General features: G+C 40.4%; 1 protein-coding gene across 13 annotated transcripts in view; it reads left to right on the top strand.

The window, feature by feature from the left end:
• Nucleotides 1–15,308, top strand: part of GTDC1 (glycosyltransferase like domain containing 1) — a 533,399-nt gene that overhangs the window by 37,678 nt on the left and 480,413 nt on the right. For 11 of the 13 annotated variants that reach the window (XM_061183730.1, XM_061183697.1, XM_061183695.1 and 8 more), the window contains exon 1: nucleotides 11,600–11,677. The exons of 1 other annotated variant lie outside the window; for it this stretch is intronic. The gene's annotated coding sequence lies outside the window, so the exon portion shown is untranslated. Of the gene's footprint in view, nucleotides 1–11,599; nucleotides 11,678–15,308 lie in introns of those variants that run through there. One more of the 13 variants, XM_061183704.1, reaches the window with a different exon arrangement.

Below are 15,308 nucleotides of genomic sequence, written 5' to 3'. Positions count from 1 at the left end.
TTTTCAACGACCCATCAGTAAGATCTGAAGGAAGGATATAGTCATTGATGAGAAGAAGGGGTTCTATATTCTCATCCTGCCTCACTTGAATTTGCCTACCAGGCATTCATTCTCTTTTCTGGTATCAACACCTGACTTTTCTTTGGGAATCCACCTCTGCCTCATTGTGTGTGGGTTGGTGGGACTGCCAGTTTTAAGGGATCCTGCTGTGCCCTAGCCAAGGAGTAAGTACATGGCATAGGCCAAACTCTGAGCAGAGCGGAGTGATACACAGCTGGAAAACATGTTGGTCTGGCTCATCACAATGGCAGTGCTCTCAAGAGACTGCCCACAAGATTCCGCTCCATAGAACGCTCTTCTCCCAGAGTGTCTGATTCCAGTCCTGATTCCCGCTAGCATTTAAACCTTTTCTTCCAGTCATTTACTTTTTAATTTTTATGTGTTTGTTTTTTGGCTTTATTTGGCTAAAGCTGGTGTTCTATATTTGCAAACAAAGGATCCCAGGAAAAACATCCTAGACATTACCTAGTAGATTACTTAATGCAGTCATAGCTAGACTATGGATTCATTTTTTTTTAATATAAATTACAGTATTTTACATGCTACAAAACTTTGGAATTTGAGCAAAACTCTAATTTAATTTTCTTGTATCATGCCAACTTAAATGCAGAATTCAGACATAGTGTTAAGATTCTAAATAACACACCATGCCAGAGAAAGGCATAGGCAGGGTCCCAGGGATATGCTAAAAATAACCTAATCCAAGTATAGGATTCCTTTTGCTAATTGAGGGGATGCCTAGAAAGGAGAAAGTAAAGTAAAGATAAAAATCATATAAGAAAATGCTAATAGTTAACATACAATGACTTAAGGGATGTGAGAATAGGTATTTTAAACATACTTAGGTGTGATAATTGCGTTATGATTACATAAGAAAATATTCTTTCTATTTTTTGAGATATACTGCTTCATTTAGGGGTGAAATAACATAACATTAGGATTTTCTTTAAAAATATTCCAGCAATAAAAACAACATCATAGAAATCATGAAATCTGAAGCAAGTGTAGCAAACATGTTGATGGCTTCATGGGGAGTCCCTTATAGTAGTAACATTCTCTCCATTTTTGTGTATGTTTGGAAATTCCCAAAATGAAAAGTTAAAAATTATTGCAGAATTAAGAGGTACAAACTTCCAGCTATAACATAACTAAATTACGAGGAAGTGATGTACAGCATAGGGAATATAGTCAGTAATATCGTATTATAATAACTCTGTATGGTGACAGATGGTAACTAGACATCATGGTGATCATTTCGTAATGTATAAAAATATTGAATCACTATGTTGTACACCTGAAACTCATATAATATTATATGTCAATTATAATTCAATAAAAAAATAGAGTGAAACACCTTTAAGAATTTAATTCATCTGTGTATGTGTATTCTTGCACTGACATTTAGATCCTTTCATCATTTTTTAAAGCACCTTGGAAATTGTGTCTTTTGGCAGTGGTTTTCATCCCATCTTTTGTAATTTACTGTCTCACGATTTATAAAAGATTTGCTTATCAGTGGTGACCTGCTGACAGTAAATTATTAAGCTCTTTTTTTGAAACATACCCCCTCCTCTAACATGCCCATCTACACCCAAAGGAAAACCAAGTGGCAGGAATGCAAAACGAAAAAGCAAAAGCCTATGCTTACCTAACTTGATCTTTGTGTTCAACTTTTTTAGATGCCAAAATAATATGCCACCAAAAGACATCTTACTAAATGTCCTTGGGGGGAGGAATAGGCAGGTGAATGGGAATGAAAAAAAAAAGTCCTTTAGGGGGAAAACATTACTTTTCAAGCATTCAAACCTATTGTAAAGATGTAAAGGTGCCAGATTACTAAACACTAATAGTCTTTGCTTTACCCTTTATTCTCAGGTATTTTTAAAAACCCAAAGCTAACCTGGTAAAATCCTGTTTTATTTTTATTGCTTCTACTTTTTAATAGCAGCCAATCTTGGAGAACAGAGGTCACATAGAACAAAATGAGTCATTACCTAAACTATGAGAATGCTAGTATGAATAATTATTGTACATAAATTAGACCATAGTACTTCATTCTCTTGCTCGGGTATGGCTAATATAGTCTATCTTCTTGATTTTTGCAATGTTTACTACAATAATGAACAATTTGGTTAATCTGCCTGTAAAAATTGATTTTGTTTGTCCTCCAATATTTTGTACTAATAAGAATTTCCCTTTAAAACATAGCTGGTTCTGCCTCATCAACCTCAGACTTTCATTTTAGAGTGGATCTTCTAATTATAAAACCATTCGGTGACAGTCTGGACAAAAATGGCATTCTGGTTAATACCACAAAAGAATATGGATGCCTGAGTTTATACCAATGCATGTCCCCACCTAAAAATGGGGGAACCTGTAGAAATTAGTTATGATATTATTTCATCTAAAACATTTGAAACAGTCTATTTCAGAGAAACATATAGGTGCTAAGTATTCAGCAAGGGATATAATATCATCTGTTAAAAAAGGTCAGATAGTTTTATGCAAGTTAATTTTCAGAAGCAAACAGATCTTGAAATGTTCTGATGATAGGCGACACCAATTGGCATTTTCTCAAACATTCTGCTAAAAGAAAAGAGGGAAGTTTGATAACATCAAGATCGGCTTCCCTTTTCTAAAGTTTTCTTAAATCATAACTTCTCTTCTATAGGAACAAAAGCAGCATGGCCCTATTTCAAAATGGGGACAAATAAACACTAAATAGAACTGAAAATGATTTCAGTAAGTCCTTTTCATATGGTTCTTCGGCATAATTGCATGAATGTCGTGTGGATTTGTTTGGAATTATTGAAAAAGCAACAGGAAAAAGAACACAGTACTTTTTTTTTTTTTTCTGTTTGGTCTGTGAATGACGGGAAAGGTGATGTGTTAAAATATAAGAAATGTTATTAACCGTACTCTACTCATGGTAGACGCAAACTGTAGCTAGCTTGTGTTTTATATCCCCCTCGTTTCAAAAAAAGATTTGAGGCAGGTATAAGATTTTAAAGCAAGGGCATAATTACTGACAAAAGAGTCTCTGCAGTGCTTGAGAACCCATGAAAGGAGGATTTTCCCTGCCCCTTCTTTATGTGCCTTTGTAGCTCTCAAACTACAATGATTTTGTAATAGTTCAATAGTAAAAACTGGCCTTCTGCTGTCAGGGGTACATCAGCAAATAGTATAGATCAGTGATGTCTGCAATGTATTTGATCTCTATGGGAGTTGTTCTTCCATCATTCATCCCCTCCACCAAGGCTGTCTGATTCATCCTTCCCATAGGTGCTGGTCCCAGGTGTGTGAGGGCAGCACCCAAAGCACACAGAGGAGCAAATCTCCCTGTTTGAGCACTGCACACATCTGTGCAGTAATGAATTAGGAATATCAGGTGCTAATCCCATAGAAATTTAGTTGATGCATTTAAGGAGTGAATTTTAAGCAGTAAATACGAATAAGTAATCAATCCACTTCTGATGGTATTGAGTATAGGAACTCCATCCATCTGAGAGCCTGGAAGATGGACTGTTAATGATGTATGACCAGGTTGGAGAAAAAGAGGATCTAGAAATGACAAGGACAAAGATATTTTTACTAGATACAGTGGACTAAAGATGTCACTAATTCTTTAATTTAAGGGAGGATTGGAAAGTGGCACCAGAACTGAACTACATAAAAAACTTTTTTTCTACCGTGTAACATACTGTTTGTGATCTTTGTATATCCATTTGTTCTTAAATTATTTATTTAGTAAATTGTGCACTGTTCATTTTATTATTCTTTTGCCACCATTTTATGGTCCAAAATTTAAAAACTGTTTCTGCAGTTGTGAAAGAGAGATAGCTAAATCCAGTTGTGTTCTTCAGCATAGGCTACACAATGATAGCACAGTTAACAATATTGGACCACTCAGCTCTTTAACTGTTAAAGGTTTACTTCTAGATCATAAGAAATCTCTTGAGGGTCTAGTTGCTCACCAGACTAGCTCCCAAGGATCCAGGGGTGCTTCCTTCTTATAGCTACACCAACTGGAGTACGGGGTTTCTAGGGCCATGGGAAGAAAAAGTGCTCTTAAAAACTTTGACTAGAAGTGACAAATTTCATTTCTTTTCAAGCCCATTGGTCAGTACTAGTTATGTGGCCCCAACCCAACTACACAAAAGAGTGGAATATGTAAGAGGGCCACAGAATGGTTCATGAGCACCATTGTCTCTGCCATATCTGATTACTACAAGTAAAATTTGTGCTAAGAATGTCTAGACAGAGTAAGTAATACTTCTCCTAGAAGTTTTTCTCAAACATTAATAAATATAAAATCATGGGGTGCTTGTTGAAAGGGCAGATTCCCAGGCCCATGTGTCAAGTTTGGTTTAGTAAGGTTAAGGTAGAACTAGTGCCCTAATCAGGCTTATTCTACAAAGGTATGCGTGCTGCATGGGGTACATGGAAAGATTCTGCATTGAGGTGTAATGTAAAAAATCTCTTTAGGGAACTAGAATGTAAATGAAATGAAACTAAAATTCAAAAATAAGTCATATGGGACAGTCAGTGTCTTTTTGAGTCACCCCTTCTATACCACAGGGGAGTCCATTCTACTCTATGGTCCGAGGAAGTTGGACAAATATCCCACCAACCTCTTGTAAGTACAAATGCAGCACTGCCAAACCCTGTCTGTGAAGAATCATGTTAGATCAGGACCTTTGTTCAGACTCCTTACAGAAATCTCAGGTTTTCTTCTTTTGCCAATTGTTCTTGTACTTGACTTGGAGAAAATGTGTTAAAGGAAAACATGTTTGCTTCTCCTCCAAGCTCTAAAATAGGGTCTTTCCATTCTTTCTTTTCTTCTCAGATTGCTACTGAGGCTTCATGCTCATCAGTTTTTATTCTTTGGAGAGAAAACTAGAAGAAAAAAATTAGGTGATAATATGGGTAATTTTAAGTGTAGGCATGTACGAAAACTTCTTGAAAATCAGGTTGCGGTATGCATTCTTATTTTAGATTTGCCCCTGTTAACATCTTCTCAATAAGCAGGTGCATAAACTTCCCCAATCTGTCACTGTTGTTTATTTAGCCTGTATGCTTCAAAATCTACTGATGGATGATACCCAACCAGCTTGAAGCTTGACTTTCAGAAACCAGAGCCTTGAAGTTTTGAGACTTTCTTAAAGTGTAGTCCAACGAGTTTTTTAGAATAGGAGCACATCTCTCAAAGATACCGTATCACATTTGTATGTTAATTTTAGTTCAACAAATAGGAAAAATGATTATGAGTAATAGCTCTCAGCTTTCAGATAATTCTTTTCATGTTCAAAGTGCTTGACAAACATTAATTAAATCACTGGCAGTCAAATTAGATAAATACGTTCTCTGTATGTGCATAACTATACCTTCCATGCACACAGTCTTCTAAATCACATCACTGCAGATCAAATATTTTTTTGCCATCTGAACTTGATTGGCTGACACTGATTCCGAGCAACAGATAATTACTGGAAGGGCTAATCATGAGGAGAGATTATGTAAGCTTTCTTTGTTTTTAAACAGAAACATGAATTTATCCTTGATATAAGGTACAGGATGAACCACAGCATAAAACGTTTCTGTCTCCAGGCCAGAAGGTAACAGTGATAAAGCAAATTCCCTTGCATTATAGTGTTGGAATAGCTAAGCCCTAATTTAAAGAGATCACTTCATCAACAGAGAGTACATTTTATGCTTCCTGGGCTACTGATGTTTTTGGCCTTTTTAGCACCAAAAATGAGAAGGCTTTGCAGGCTAAATATGGTGTTGATTTCAGCAATATGGTAAATAATTGTTCATTAATACTAGGAATCCTTGGTCACTACTGACTTGAGAAGCATTTGGGCCAGCAAATTAAACATAATATATTTCATGATGATTTTTAGAAAAACTTAGTTATTTTTCCTTCATTGAATTTAATGAAGCTTTCCAGACCATCCCAAGAAAATAACTGCTCCCAATAGACCCCCAAAACAAAGTATATTCCAAATAAAAAAGAGTGCTAATAGCATTCCATCCTTCAATAACACCTAACAAATTAACACACTCTACCTATCTACATCAGACAATTGAGAGAAGGCATGTACGTGCATGTGTAGACAAAACTTAGCCAGAGTCAGGCTTGGTTTCCTCAGATGCTAAAGCTGCAGAGCTACAAATGGAGGGGGCTTGACTTTCTCCTTCCACTCCATCTGCCAAAAACTAGTCTAGTCTGTTTCCAGGGAAGAAAGGTACTTGCTAATTGTCTCACAAGTTGCTGAACAAAAGAACATCTAGTTCAACCAAATTGTCTTTTGGAAAGACTTTGCAAAACTATCTGTTGGAGTCATGGTAGCTGTTCATGTGGATCTCACAGAATGGTATTTGTTTCTCTTTTATAGAAGAGCTAACTTGTATTCCTCTAAACCTGAAATATGAGAGGTTCCTCTTCCTTACTAATGAAAACCTGGAGTTCAGTGAGGTTATGTGATGTGTTCAAGGTAATATCCACAGCCCACATGGTTTGGATCTGACAGTTGACAGCAATGGAATCATAATCGACATGGTACTACATCTGCCTTAGTGTTTCTACTGTTAGACTCTTATCATATCCCAGGAGTAAGAGTGAACTTAAAAAAAAATTCAATTTATTAAACTAAAAACAAAAATAAAAACAATTCTCCCTTTTCTCCCACCCTCAATCCCCACCTTTGGCAACCACCAATCTGTTCTCTGTATCTATTAGCTTGTTTAAATACATATATTTCTTCGGATAAATACCCAAAAGTGGTATTGCTGGATCATATAATACTTCTATTTTTAGTTTTTTGAGGAACCTCCATACTGTTTTCCATGGTGGCTTCACCAGTTTACATTCCCACCAACAGTGCACAAGCATTCCCTTTTCTCTACATCCTCACCAACACTTGTTATTTCTAGTCTTTTTGATAATAGCCATTCTGACAGGTGTGAAATGATAGCTCATTGTAGTTTTGATTTGCATTTCTCTGATGGTTAATGATGTATAGCATCTTTTCGTGTACCTGTTGGCCATCTGTGTGTCTTCTTTGGAAAACTGTCTATTCAAACCTTCTGCCCATTTTTTAATCAAATTATTTTTTGCTACTGAGTTGTATGAGAAAATATTCACAGAATTTTCTTCCATTCAGTAGGTTGCCTTTTTGTTCTGTTGATGATTTCCTTTGCTGTGCAGAAGCTCTTTAGTTTGATGTAGTTCCACTTGTTTAGTTTTGCTTCTGTTGCATTTGCTTTTGGTGTCAAATTCATAAAATCATTGCCAAGACCTATGTCAAGAAGATTACTGCATATGTTTTTTCTGAGGAGTTTCATGGTTTCAGGTCTTAGATTCACGTCTTTAATCCATTTGAGTTAATTTTTATATATGGTACAAGATAATGGTCCAGTTTTCCTAACACAATTTATTGAAGAGACTGTCCTTTCCCTGTTGTATATTCTTGGCTCCTTTGTCATAAATTAACTGACCATACATGCATGGGTTTATTTCTGGGTTCCCTCTTCTCTTCCACTGATCTATGTGTCTGTTTTTATGCCAATACCACACAGTTTTAATTACTATAGCTTTGTAATACAGTTTGAAATCAGGGACTAATGATGCCTCCAGCTTTGTTCTTATTTCTCAAGATTACTTTGCCTATCCAAGGTCTTTTATATTGCATACAAATTTTAGGACTGTTTGTTTTATTTCTGTGAAAAATGCCATTGGTGTTTTAAGTGAACTCTAATTACATTTAGAGCAGGGAGTCATTGGTGTGATTGATTTTGGGCCCAGAAAAACATATAAGATATGTCTCCGTTGTGTAAGTTTGTTCTCCCTTCAGTATAGGGACAAAAAATTAGACCTGACTGGGAATGTTTAAATGGGTTTAAAATTTTAATAATTCCCAAATGTAAATGGTCTTAAAAGGTAAATAAAATGAGCAAATGCTTTGTACATTTTGAGTTATACTGATTCTTACAGTCAAAGTTTACTGTCTCAATTTCCTCACTTCTCACCACCCCATCCTATGCGAACTCTTCCCTTGGAGGTTACACATGACATTTTTCTTGTTAATTATACTAGCTCAGCTCTTACTTAATGCCTATTCTCCTTGACCTTTTTGCTGCATTTGACACTGTGGACTCTCCCCACCCAACACCACCTACCACACCTCATAAATACCCATTACTTGATCTCCTTGACATTTTTGTCTTCCTTGCTGACCTTGCCACCAACCTTGTCTACCTCACATCACCTCCTGCTCAGATTATCACACAGGCTTCCATCTGGTCTTACAGGTTCTAATCTCCCCTCCTCTAATCCAGAATGCCACAGCGACTAATCTTCCAAATATCTGTACTTTAACCTGACCTCAAAATCCCTTCTTACCTACAAGAACTTGCTTACCTTTCCTGTTTCATCTCCCTCACTTTCCTCCTGGCTCTTTATACCCAGAAACACTTGGTCTTTTTTAGTCTCAAGGACACTAAGCTTGACCCCTCCTTAGGGCTCTGCAATAGCTAACTCTGCCTGAACTGCCCTTCCCCAGACCATGCCAGGACTGGTTGTTTCTTTCATTCAAGCCATTGTTTAAATGTTCCTCAGAAACATCTTACCTACTTTCCATACACTTATTTTGACATCTCACATTTTATTTTCTTTGGAACAATTATTACTGTTTGATAATTGTGTATTTATTTGTTCCTCTCTGTCTCTCCTAAATGGAATGGAAGCTCCATGAGAGCAGGAACTTTTTATTTTACTGCTTTACCTCCAGAACTTAGAACATGCTTAAAGGTTAATGAAAATTTGTTAAATTATGAACAGTATCCATCATATCATTTCCAATTCATTCAACTCTGTTTCCCACTATTTCTATACAAGGACACTTTACAGTCCACCCAGGTTGTTCTCACCATCCATGGAATGTATTCTCTGTTGTGTCAAGTGTGTTGACATTTTTTCTCCAACCAGATTATAAGCTTATGAAAGGTAGAGACCCTTTTTATACTCTTCCAGCCCTCCAGGCCTAGCAGAGTGCCGAACAGCATTTGGTATGTATTTAACACTTATTGATTTATTTCCAGCTGTAGCATTATATACTGCACAACCGAGCACTTTTACATCAGTGGGGCTGAAACGGAAGTAAAAATAGGTCGACCATAAAACACCAGCAAAGAGCCCATGACAGGGTAAGAGATTTTTTAACTTCTAATTTGATTTGAGCAGCAAACTAAAGTTTTCTGGAATGAGGATGTGATGAATAGGAAGGTATACCTTGGGAAGTTTTGTGCTTCCTTCTCTAGCAATTCAGAGTCTGTACCACTGAGGGCCGATCATCTTCCAACTCTAAGGTGCTAAGGTCTATGTATACTGTTGTTGACTTGCCACAAACTTAAAGTCATCTTGGACTGCTTACTGATCTTTGATTCCTTATATATAACCACTAAACCCAAGTCATTTACTTAGTGGCATTTATGTCTACCATTTCTTTTAAAATCCCACTTGCTACTTCAGAACCTGACAAGGTTATGGTCTCCTGTCTCATTTTCACCACCCCCTCTGCCAAATTCAAAATGATCTTCCATTAGATCAAATCTAAATTTGTCAGGCTCAAATTCAGGTCTTCTACCCTATCATTTCAGCTTTGTTTTCTATTGTTTCTAAGTGAACCTTCTGTTTTAAGTCATCTGATCTCATACCTTTTCCCCATTGTTAGCTTGCTCATTTTTTCCCCCAATGCCTTTGTTCAAGCAATTTCCTTTACCTTTTCCCTATAAACAAATCCAAATTCTACATTTCCTTTGTTGTCCTTTAAGAAGGCTTCCCTTGGGACTTCCCTGGTGGTGCAATGGTTAAGAATCCGCCTGCCAATGCAGGAGACATGGGTTCGAGCCCTGGTCCAGGAAGATCCCACATGCCGCGGAGCAACAAAGCCCGTGCTCCACGAATACCGAAGCCCGTGCACCTAGAGCCCGTGCTCCGCATCAAGAGAAGCCACCACAATGAGAAGCCCGCGCACCGCAACAAAGAGTAGCCCCTGCTCACTGAAGCTAGAGAAAGCCTGCGCAGCAACGAAGACCCAATACAGCCAAAAATAAATAAATAAATAAAATTAAAAAAAAAAAAAAGTTTCCCTTAATCTACATGGTTAATTTCCAATTTAAAATATGGATTTTATAATTGAATCCTTTTTTACTAATGGTGAATTGATCATTTTATAGTCTTCATAGAGCCCGGATTTTGTTTAGAATGGAAGATAGTTTTAATCCTTCAATCTAAGGATAATATGTTTACTCACATAATTTAAAGCAACTTGTGGATGTAACTTTAAAGGCCTAATCAGTTGCCCTTATTTTGGTATGTCTCTCAACTCATTTCCACATCACAACCTAACTCTTCCAAGTTGCAGTTTTAAAAATGAAGTTTACCAGACTTCTAGTTACATTTGCATGTTTTGCCTTCTTCTGACTCATTTAACCCACAAGCTCCTTCCAAATACAAAATCCTTTGATTCGGAATCACAGAAATTTAAATGTGGAAGAAACAAATTCCTCCTTTTACAGGTAAGAAAACGAGAGACCTAAAAGATCCTGGTGCTCTTTCTACAGAGTATGAATTTTATAAATAAAAGAACTGAAGTGAGATTAGGTTGCAGGGAAAAAACAGGCAAAATTTGTGGACTGTAAGACCCAATAGAAATTGTGTCAATTGACATTTTATCTCAGAGAAAGTATGGATGGGAACGATGAAAGTCAAAGATTGTCACCACTGCTATCGCTCTGCTTTGTGATTTTTAACTACTTGAGTGACTCTCTTGAGGCGAGTGGGGCTGTGCACATACCATTAACTCCCAAACTGCATATGAAGTATTTGGAGTAGTGAGAACAGAAAGGACGCTCAAAATGTAGGTAAAGGAAGGAACGAGCCTGTCCAGAGGGTTCTGAGGGGACCAGGGGGAGGGAAATTAGGACGCGTTGGCCAAGCAGGTGCCTAGGAGGTGCGAGCTGCACAGCAGGTAGCAGTGGCAGGGAAGAAGCCGGGTACGTGGCTCCAGCAGGCCAGGGAGGGGAACGGAGACCGGGGAGAGAGGGGACCGGCGGGAAAACTGCAGGAGGAAACCGAGGCTGACCTAGTGAGTCTAGAAGGAAGGAGAAGGCACCAATGCAAGCTTACAACCAGACTAGGGATTAGGGAAAAGAGTATAAACAAGCTTAAGGGGAAGACGCGGGTGCTGACCAGAGATGGGAAAGGGCGCGCGGGGTGGTGGGAGGCGAAGTGAGGCCCTAGGGCAGTGGGCAGGTGAGGAGAGGCTCGGGGGTCGAGAGCCGAGGCGGCGCGGCTCGCGAAGGCGGGAGCGTCTGCTGAGTCAGGGACCCGCAACAACCTGGCCGCGCAGGGGGCGGAGTGGTGAGCGCGTGGGCGGGCCGGGAGGCGGGGCCTGCGCCTGACGCGTCCCGAGGCCGCTGCGGCCGAGGGCCGGGCGGGGCGGCGGCGGCGGCGGCGGCGGCGGCCGCGGGGGAGGGGCACGGCGTCAGCGCGTCGCCGGCTGGGCCGCGCTGGTGGCCAGGAGGGAGAGACTAGGAGGAGGAGGAGGAGGAGGTGAGTAGGCTCCGGGCTGGGGAGCCGCGCGGGCCGGCGGGGAGGCGGGGAGCGCGGCCCCTCCCCTCCTTGGCGCCCGCCTCGCGGGGCCGCGCGGCTTGGAGTTCCCAGAGGGGCTGCGCCGGCGGCGGCGGCGCGGGGAGCCGGGGGGCGGAGCTGAGGGCCGCGCGGGCGGCGCGCTTCCCGGGCGCACGCGCTGCGCTCGCGGCGCCGCCGTCCGCCCCGCGCCCTGAGCCGGGCACCCCGGCTGCTGTGTCTCAGTCTTGCTGCGCGCTGGCCATTTTCTGACTTCCTTTTCTTGGGTTCTGCGCGCCTTGCGGGCCGGCTTCCCGCAGCCAGCGCGCCGCAGCCGCCTCGTCGCGCGGCCGGTGAGGGTGGCTGGGGGCGCGTCGCCTTCTCGCGGGGAGGAGGGGGGCCGGGCTCCCGGCCTTGGCCTGAGGAGCGGAGGGGCCTCCTTGCCGACCACGAGACTGCCGGGCCAGTGGTCCCTCGCGACGCGCGCCGCCAGGTCTTCCTGAAGGACCCTTTGCGCCTGGCCCCATTATCGCCCTAACTCTCCTGACCTCAGCAGCCCCTTAGTCAGCGGAGGCTAAAGACCTCACTCACTCTGCGCTCTCCCCGCCCCCTTCCCTCCTCTGACGATCCCGCATATACTTATTTTAATCGGGACCCAGGCAGTCTGTTTGGGGGGGAAAGGTTCTCTGAATTTGTCCTGTAAATCCAGCCGTGTACCCAACAGCGAGGTTGCAATACTACGTTAATTTAACCTTTAGTCTCGAGGGAGTTCTTTTATTTTTTGGTCTCCCCTCTCTGGCAAAGGCAACTTTTAGAGTCTTCTGAGAACTGTACTGCATTACATTGTCTTTGAGATAAGTCTTAAGTTAGCGCCTGGAGGCAGTGTGATGGGAGGTTCAAAGAGAAGGCTTTACACTTTTTCCTCCACCTGTATCACAGTTTGAAATGGAAAACGTGCGTTGACGGTGATTTTCCACACGAGGTGGGTTGCAGAATGCAGCCCCCGTGAGCCGTGACTCTCCTTGGTTATTGGGTGCTACCCCTGAAGTTGATTTTAAAGCTCAACAGAATGGTCAGGTAAAGGAGCTGCTGAAAAGAAATCCAGTATAATTCAACAGAGCCATTTTATTGGATTCTATTAACTTGTTTAACCTTAAGCTAGAGCATGGCAGGAGTTTCATGTAGGAACCCACATACCAAGTGTAATATTGAATTTTAATTAGTGCATTCCAGGTTTGATGTGGAATAGATTCACAGCTCTTGCTGCCTTTCATTATATATTTTCCTTAGGATCTTGTATTTAAGAAACAGTTTTAGTATTGAGGGTGGGAGGAGTACCCTTTGAGTCATGAAACTTTCTTTGACGAACTTGAAAACTGGGTAGGTAAAATGTGAACCGTGATACTGAGGTAAGGTAGGAAACTGAATTTTATTGCATTACCAATTTGAGAAGTTAAGGCTTTTTTACTCCTGTTTTGAAACCGTGTTGACGTCTTAATCTGACAGACTGCAGAAGTACAGAATTTTCTGTTTGTGAGGAACTTCAGCAGTTAACTGTTAATTATTATTAATAATTAATTTATTGCAACCCTATTATTTTGCAGAGTGAAAGTAATCCAAGTTTCCTGAAGAGATTTAACATGAACTGAATAAACTAGTTGACTTAACCGAACACTTAGGTAGATAATTCATACCTCCCAAATGGATATTTTTGTACCAAAATTTGTTTTGATTTTGATGTCTTAAAAAAAAAAAAGCCAAGTAATTACTAAGTTTGAATTTTTTCCCGGTGTTTTGAGTATATGCCTTAGTTTGTGATTTGGAATCATTAGATCAAATGATACAAATTATATTTAGGCAATCTTTACATTTTATCAATTGAAACAGTACTTTCCAGTTTGTTTGAATTTAGTAACTATTTTCACTTCGAGAATGTTTATTCATATTCTTTTTTTTTTTTTTTTTTAATTAATTAATTTATTTATTTATTTTTGGCTGTGTTGGGTCTTCGTTGCTGTGCGAGGGCTTTCTCCAGTTGCGGCAAGCGGGGGCCACTCCTCATCGCGGTGCGCGGGCCTCTCACTATCGCGGTCTCTCTTGTTGCGGAGCACAGGCTCCAGACGCAAAGGCCCAGCAATTGTGGCTCACGGGCCCAGCCGCTCCGCGGCATGTGGGATCCTCCCAGACCAGGGCTTGAACCCGTGTCCCCTGCATTGGCAGGCGGACTCCCAACCACTGCGCCACCAGGGAAGCCCTTATTCATATTCTTGATTCAGATAGTATGTGTCAATTCCAGGAGATTGGCATTGCAAGAGTCCTAGGGTTATGGTGTATGTAACCTTGATATTAATTAGGAAGAAAGGTCCTATACACAAGTAGTCATCGAATTCCAGCATCCTCAGCATCCCTTTTGTTAGTGGTCCTCAATGCAGAAGTCCCCAGGTCCTTGCTGGGGTAGGGTGAATTCTTTGCATCTCCCACTCCAGTGTTTACTGCAGGTGTTTAGTAGATACTTTTTGGCTTGTGTGCATTTTCCCTGGTGCGGCTTCATGTGAGGTGGGCTGTGTTTTATTCATCTTTGTATGCTTCATGTCAAGCTAAGTGTACTTTGTAATGCCTGTGGTTTTGTTGGGCTTAATCGAATTTAAGAAGGTAGCAGAGTGCTTGGAAGTCATGAATCATGATATTATAAACTTGAAATACCTTATTTCCGTTTTTGTGTTGAATAGATACTCTGTTAGGCTGAATTCCAATATTGAAAGAGGTAGCAGGTATCTAATATTTTAGATAAATTGAGGCAAGAGTTTAACATTGAGAATTTTGTTCTTTAACATGCATTACCCACTGTGAAATTGGGAAAGGACACCATTATTTAAATTTTTTGATAGGACACTTCAGTTGAGCTAAAATAATACAAATTTTCCACGGGAGCAAAGTTTGAGAATCGTGAATTGAATGACCCTAATTGTTACTGTACACCACATTTTAAGGCCTTGGTTTCACTTTATAAAGATATATTTTTCAGTACATGGACTTCTGGAAGCAACATGACTTTTGGAGTTCAGACTCCTGTGGTAAGCTGTCCTGAAATGATATTTTAAACAGTTTTGGCTGATGCCTTGTGCTTCATGGTGGTGATACTGAAAACAAACAAACAAACAAACCCCAAACCAAACAAACCTTACTGTATTTTCTTTTTCCCTTAGGCTTATATTCTGTTTCTTTAATAGATTATTATAGTGTGCTTTGTTTATTAAAAAAAATTACTGAGGAGATTTTTCAAGCGTTTCTTTTGGAAAGTACCACCACTCCGCCCTTTGAATAGCCTTGGCAAGTAATGTTTGGGCAAATGCAGGGCCGTTTCCATAGTGTGATTCCTATTTGAGTATGTTGAGTTATATGAATAATAGTTTTCATAGGGACATCATCTTTGGACTACATGCATTTTTTTTTTTCCCCTCCTGACACTATTACTGAAAACAATTGTACAGTAGAGTATGATAGTGCTTAATTTGTAGGGAGCAAATAATTTCATATCTATCATTGCTGGTTCCTGTGTCAGTCCCAGGCTACCTGACCCACCCACTCCCTGTTCTGTCTTTTCCACCCATTTCTT

Source organism: Eubalaena glacialis, chromosome 1 (genome assembly GCF_028564815.1).
Source record: "Eubalaena glacialis isolate mEubGla1 chromosome 1, mEubGla1.1.hap2.+ XY, whole genome shotgun sequence".
NCBI lineage: Eukaryota > Metazoa > Chordata > Mammalia > Artiodactyla > Balaenidae > Eubalaena > Eubalaena glacialis.
Note: the sequence above shows the minus strand (reverse complement) of the source record. Positions and strands in the feature narration are given on the sequence as shown.